Source organism: Choristoneura fumiferana, chromosome Z (assembly GCF_025370935.1).
Source record: "Choristoneura fumiferana chromosome Z, NRCan_CFum_1, whole genome shotgun sequence".
Lineage (NCBI taxonomy): Eukaryota > Metazoa > Arthropoda > Insecta > Lepidoptera > Tortricidae > Choristoneura > Choristoneura fumiferana.
The window spans coordinates 5,554,447-5,560,929 of NC_133472.1; positions in this window are offsets into that span (position 1 = coordinate 5,554,447).

Consider the following 6,483-nt stretch of genomic DNA (forward strand, 5'->3'; position numbering starts at 1 on the left):
ACTATACTTGGTTTGGATAGGTATTTAACGAAATGTACACAAACCTCAGCTGCCAGATTTGGTACATTCAAGGAACATTTTACTTATCTATCATTTTAATACAAACTAGTGTATTTAAATACAGAAATGTAAATGTTTAGATAGTTTAATGGGGGAATGGGGAATTTCAATGTTTGACAACAATTGACATTGTTTTGTTTAAATTTAGTTAAATGCCTACCCAAACCACAGTGTAAGAAAATTAGACTTTGCCCAAACCAAGTATAAGTGGGGACCTATTTAGCGTCATGTATGTCTTGCCTTTTCCATTTTTGGATGATGTTTTTATGACGTTAAATAAAATATGTGTTTTTTTTTCGTTCTTCCAAAGTGAGTCCATGTCAATTAACGTTATGACAAAAAGTCGTAATGGACCTCAATGCTGTTATCAACCTATGAATGTCGTTTATGTAACTGTCATGAATAAATGTTTTTTCCTTTCTTCTTTCAATAATGACCGATTAAATACTAAGTGATGTCTTCGAGTGCGACTGTTAAGCCAGTAATGATCACAAATCGCGACGCGAGACCCCTTCGGGGCAATCCTGCGCTGTTAGAGGCACCCCTCGCTTGTCATCTGGCCATGGAGGATTGAAGATGCGGAATATACAAGGCCGTCTTTTAGCAGAGGGTCTATTGCGTAACGTTTCTGACAATCACGATTACAATCAAATGACACTTTCCGCATAAAAAAACTGTCATTTGATTGTGATTGCGAGTGTCAGAAGCGTTACGCTATTGGCCCTCAGCTCGGTTAAAGTTTAATTCATTTTGTTTAATCATAGGTCTATCATGAAACTAGCTTTCGATTAAAATAAACCGCATCAAAATCGGCCCAGCTACGATGCCACAGACAGACAGAGATTTTAGCGTCGAAATTATAACGCCCGCCTTTTTTGCATTACGGGTTGAAAATGGGTTACAATTGTGATTCAAGTTACTAATGTACTATTATCTATTCTGTGTTCAAGTCTAATTAATAATAACAGGAGAGCACATAAATTGAAACTTTCTATGGAAATACAGACGGTAGGTAACATTTTTAGGGTTCCGGAGCCAAAATGGCAAAAACGGAACCCTTATAGTTTCACCATGTCTGTCTGTCTGTCTGTCCGTCCGTCCGCGGCTTTGCTTAGGGACAATCAACGCTAGAAAGCTGTAATTTTGCACGGATATTTATATAAACTATGCAGACAAAATGTTCGAGCGTCCCCCCCCCCCTCTAAAATCTAAACCAAAGGGTGGAAAAATGTGAAAAAAATCGGGGTGGTAGTAAGTATATCAAACTTTCAAGGAAAACTATAACGGTTAAGTTTGCTTGAGAATTATTAGTAGTTTAAGAGTAAATAGTAGCCTAAGGTATAAAATATACCTAAACTTTGGAAGATTCCGTATAAAATACGAAATCCTTAGAAAAATATTACTATATATAATTTTTTCGCCTACGGCTAGGGAACCCTATTACGGGCGTGTACGACGCGCTCTTGGCCGGTTTTATTTTTATTTATATTAAGTACTAGCTTTTACCCGCGGTTTCGCACGCGTAAACTATTCGGTCTGGTAGTTGCAATTGAAATTTTCGGGATTTTACAAAATTCCCCTGGAAATTTCCAAAATTTATATCGTGGTCTTCATTGAGGTTGTGTTGTGAATAACTGTACAAAATTCAAGACTCTAAACCCAGTGCTAAAATTTCTAAATGTTTCCCTATCCAAATTCAAATTCATATCATTTATTCAGTAAATAGGCCGCAATGGGCACTTTTACACGTAATTTTTTAAATACCAGCACTTTCGTAAATACCATCATTGCCAAGAAGAATGCGCCGCAAGAAGCTTGGCAGAAAGTCATTTATTCAAAATAAAATAAGTACAAATAAAATACTTAAAAACTACAGTAAGTATACAATTAAAGAAAAATTACAAAATAATAATAACAAAAATACACGGATGTATGGGGTCCCTTAGTAACAAAACTATCCCGTGGAAATATCGGGATAAAAAGTAGCGTATGTGTTATACCAGACGTCTGGCTACCTACATACCAAATTTCATGCCTCTAAGCCCAGCAGTTGTTATTTCGAGATTTTATCCCTATCCCGTGGGAATATCGGGATAAAAAGTAGCCTATGTGTTATTCCAGAGGTCCAGCTACCTACGTACCAAATTTCATGGCTCTAAGCCCAGTATGTGTTATTTCGAGATTTTATCCTTAGTTATCCCGTGGGAATATTGGGTCAAAAAGTCACTTAAGTATTATTCCAGATGTCCAGTTACCTACATACCAAATTTCATGACTCTAAGCCCAGCGGTTATTATTTCGAGATTTTATCCCTATCCCGTGGGAATATCGGAATAAATAGTAATTTATGTGTTATTTCAGAGGTTTAGCTACCTACACACTAAATTTAATGGCTCTAAGCCCAGCGGTTGTTATTTCAAGATTTTATCCCTAGGTATCCCGTGGGAATATCGAGTCAAAAGTTGCCTCTGTGTTATTTCAGACATCCAACTACCTACATACCAAATTTCATGACTCTAAACCCAGCTGTTGTTATTTCAAGATTTATCCCTATCCCGTGGGAATATCGGAATAAAAAGAAGCCTATGTTTTAATCCAGGTTATAAACTAACTTTCCGCCAAATTTCATCCAAATCTGTCTAGCCGTTTAAGCGTGAAAAAGTAACAAACTTACTCACTCACTCACTCACTCACAAACTTTCACATTTATAATATTAGTAGTAATAGTAGTATTCTCAGTTTCGTGTACAGTCACCAGCACCAATATCTGACAACAAAGCGCGCATAAATATCTGATAAGACTCTATTTCTAGGGCCCGTAGGACGTGTCGGATATTTTCGCACGCTCCGCTGTGGCAGGTATTAATGCAGGTGACTGTACTCTACAGGTATATAGGCACCATGATGGCCTATAATAGTGTTAGACCCCATAGTAACCTATGGCTTCTCAAGCAAAACATCGTGGGTCAAACCCGGACTCGCATCTCTGAGTTTTTCGAAATGTATGTACGAAATTACATCACACTATGAAACGGTGAAAGAAAACATCGTGAGGAAACCTGCGCAAAACCTGCGAAGCAATTCAACAAGGTGTGTGAAGTTCCCAATCCGCACTGGGCGGAGAGGATGCCTGTGCCCAGGAGTGGGTCGTATATAGACTGGGATAGACTCTACACTTGTCTCACTTGTCTTATAAACTGGATTTTAATATAAAAATCATCTCCGTTACATTCCACCCCACGGTCGCGCGAGGGGACGACTTAAGGGAAATTGTATTTTGCTCCCCGCTTTTAACCGACTGCCAAACGGAAGGAATAAAACATTGTCTATGTTTCCTCTTCCTTTAATTATAATAGCCTTTTGAATTTTTGTATAAAATTACATAAAATAGGGCAGAAATTAAAAAATAAAGGAAAGCAATTAATTTAATTTATATTTTTAGGTCGATTCAAACTCCGGGAACACTGTAGAGGGATAGTGTAGCAAACTCCTTGGAGTTTTGTACTTTTTGGTGTATTTTTTGTAAAGTTCTTTTTTTGTATATTTTTCTTTTATGTGTTACTTGTCATTATTGCTTTGTGTTGTGTGGTTGTGTTTTCAAGTATATCTCAATTTTGTCATATTATATCTTCGTTTGCTTTTTAGTTATTTATTACAGTCCACTCATACGTTTCAGATAGGTTAGTTATAAAATGATATTATACCGGATAACTCACGTCTTAAATCGAGTTTAGCTCGACATGTTTCGGGCTAATCCGTAGCCCTTCCTCTAGGAGCAAGCAACGCGACTCGGCGGGCGGCTGCTGCAACACGCGCACGCGCACTGCGCGCCGCCACCCGCTCTGCGCTCTGCGCTCTGCTCTATGCTCTATGCTCGCGCGACTGGGCATTTTCGCGAGAAGAGTCACAGTTACCAAGTGGAGTCGAAAGGATTTTATTTTCATCAGTTATTTAAATATTATTTTTATTAATTACTTAGACTCTATATTTGCATAATATCATAAAATAAATACTACAAAACAACATATAAATGAGAAAAAAATATTTATTGGTGACCACTCTGCAGATAAGGACTCCACTTTGTAACTTTTTAAAAGTAAAATTAGTTATTATACAGTGTTTGTATGTTATTTGTGTTTATGTATTCCGTTTAAGAACAGTTTTATGGTATACATACAACTGAAGAATATCCCAATATAATGTCCTTTATATTTATTCCAAAGGAAAAATCTCCACTTTGTTAATTTTTAGTCCTTTTCGTTAGAAAATTTAGCGTCTTTCATCTAGGGTAGTTATTTGTATGGTTATTTTAATTAATTTATTTAAGTTAAAGGTCATTAAATATAAATCAGTTTTATTATGCATCATTATTCTACATATAAAATTAAGAAAAAATACATTTCGCAACAAATCAAAATAGGACAGTTACAAAACTGAACGCTGCAATTACAAAATGGAAAGCATAAAGGCAAATTCACAAATACGAAAAAAAAAATCCAAGTCAACTTTTAATCTTTAATAATCATTAATTGTTTGAACAACATTAAATTGTTAATTTATATAGCTGTAATTTACATGTCGGCACAACATCACACCAATATTATTAAAATCACGCTAAATTAAATTACTTTTATTCGGCCTCAAAATCACCTGGTGCAGCCGCCTTTATACTTCCACTTCGTAACTATAGCGTTCCATATATATGTAACCGAACAAAGTGGAAGTAACGCATCCATGGTTCATGATCTAAAACTTTTAATATTTTTGTCAGTGAAAATTTTCTCTGCGCTGAACGATGCAATCGATAAACAACCTATTAAATATTGAAAAACAAATTAAATCTAACAGCTAAACAAACTTGCCTTCTTAAAACACCAGTTACAAAGTAGACACTTGTTTTTGCGTGGTTACTCTCTTCACGTTTGAACCTCGATTGAGAGAAATTTTAAAATGGCTGACCTGTGAAGTTTTAATGGCGTCTAATGCTAGTGTTGCCAGAATGTAATGCTTTAAACTAGTTTGGGAGATTTTTGTTTTACTTTTTGAAAAATAATGGTTACAAAATGGATTTTCCACTTCACCTTAAATCATGGGACGCGATAAAATGTATTATTTTAATATATATGAAAAGTATTATTTAATGCAATACAATTTTAATTTATACTTCATTAAGAAACACACCTCTGTATTACAATATAAAGAGGATAAAGTTGTTGAAACAACCTTAAAACGGTGTTCGAAATATCGTCGATCAGGGTAGGACATGTCGAAAACTAGGGGTAGCCGCACCAAAAAATATAAATTTATACAAAAAATCCTAAGAAGCTCTACTTTTAATCTATTCTTTTATAAAATTATATGAAAAATGGAACAAAACTGCACACACATAACTCCAAAATTTTGCCCTCTTTTTCGAAATTTATTTTTTGAATGTGTGGGACAGGCAAATTTTGAGTGAATCTCTTCTCGCGAAAATGCCCGACTACCCAACGAAACTATATATATATATATATATATATATTATCGTAAACCTTTCGTCTTCCCGCCGATCCACTCGCCGCCGTCGCGCGCCCGGCCGATTTTCAAATTAGCCGCCCGCCAAAATGTCAGTTAGCGCGTCGCCTCGCCACGGGACCGAGCTCGCTCCGCGCGCATTGCGTTATTCATTTCTTTTATGTCTTGTGTTTGGGCGTTGAATTATTCCGTCTCATGTTAAAAACGTGTTTGATATATTGTGAAAGTGTGTAGAGTGAATGCCAGCAAATAAAGCTTGTGACTCTTACTTATCCGGCCTTTCATTGATTCACGTCTACAATAAATGGCTGCCCAACAGCGGTGCCTTGTGTGAAACACTTGCGTGAACACTAAAAATTATAGTGAAGTGCTAGTGTTGTACGGACTACAAGGACAAGACAAGATACTCACGTTACAATGCCCATCACGAGAAATCGTCGTCAGGTTTCGGCTGACGAAACAGAAGTGGAAACGGAAACGGAGTCTTGTGACGCTGCGTCCCCCGCGCCCGCTACGCTAGACGATCTGGCGCAAGCGCCCGAGGACCCGATGCCCACGGCCTTGCCGCCGGCGCCCGCAGCCCCCATGCACGAGATTCCGACGCCCGCGGCTCCCCCGCCGGCTCCCGCAGTGCCTGCTTACGTGGCCCAGACGCCCGCGGCCCTGCCGCCGGCGCCCGCAATGCCAGCCCACGCGGCCCCGACGCCCGCGGTTCAGCCGCTGGCGCCCGCAGTGCCTACTTACGCGGCCCCGACGCCCACGGCTCCGCCGCCGGCCCTCGCAGCGCCTGCTTACGCGGCCCGACGCCCGCGGCTCCGCCGCCGGCTCCCGCAGCTTCGGCTTATGCGGCTTTTATGCCGCCGCCATCCATTACCGCCGGCGACATCGCCGCGCTGATGGCCTCTCAAG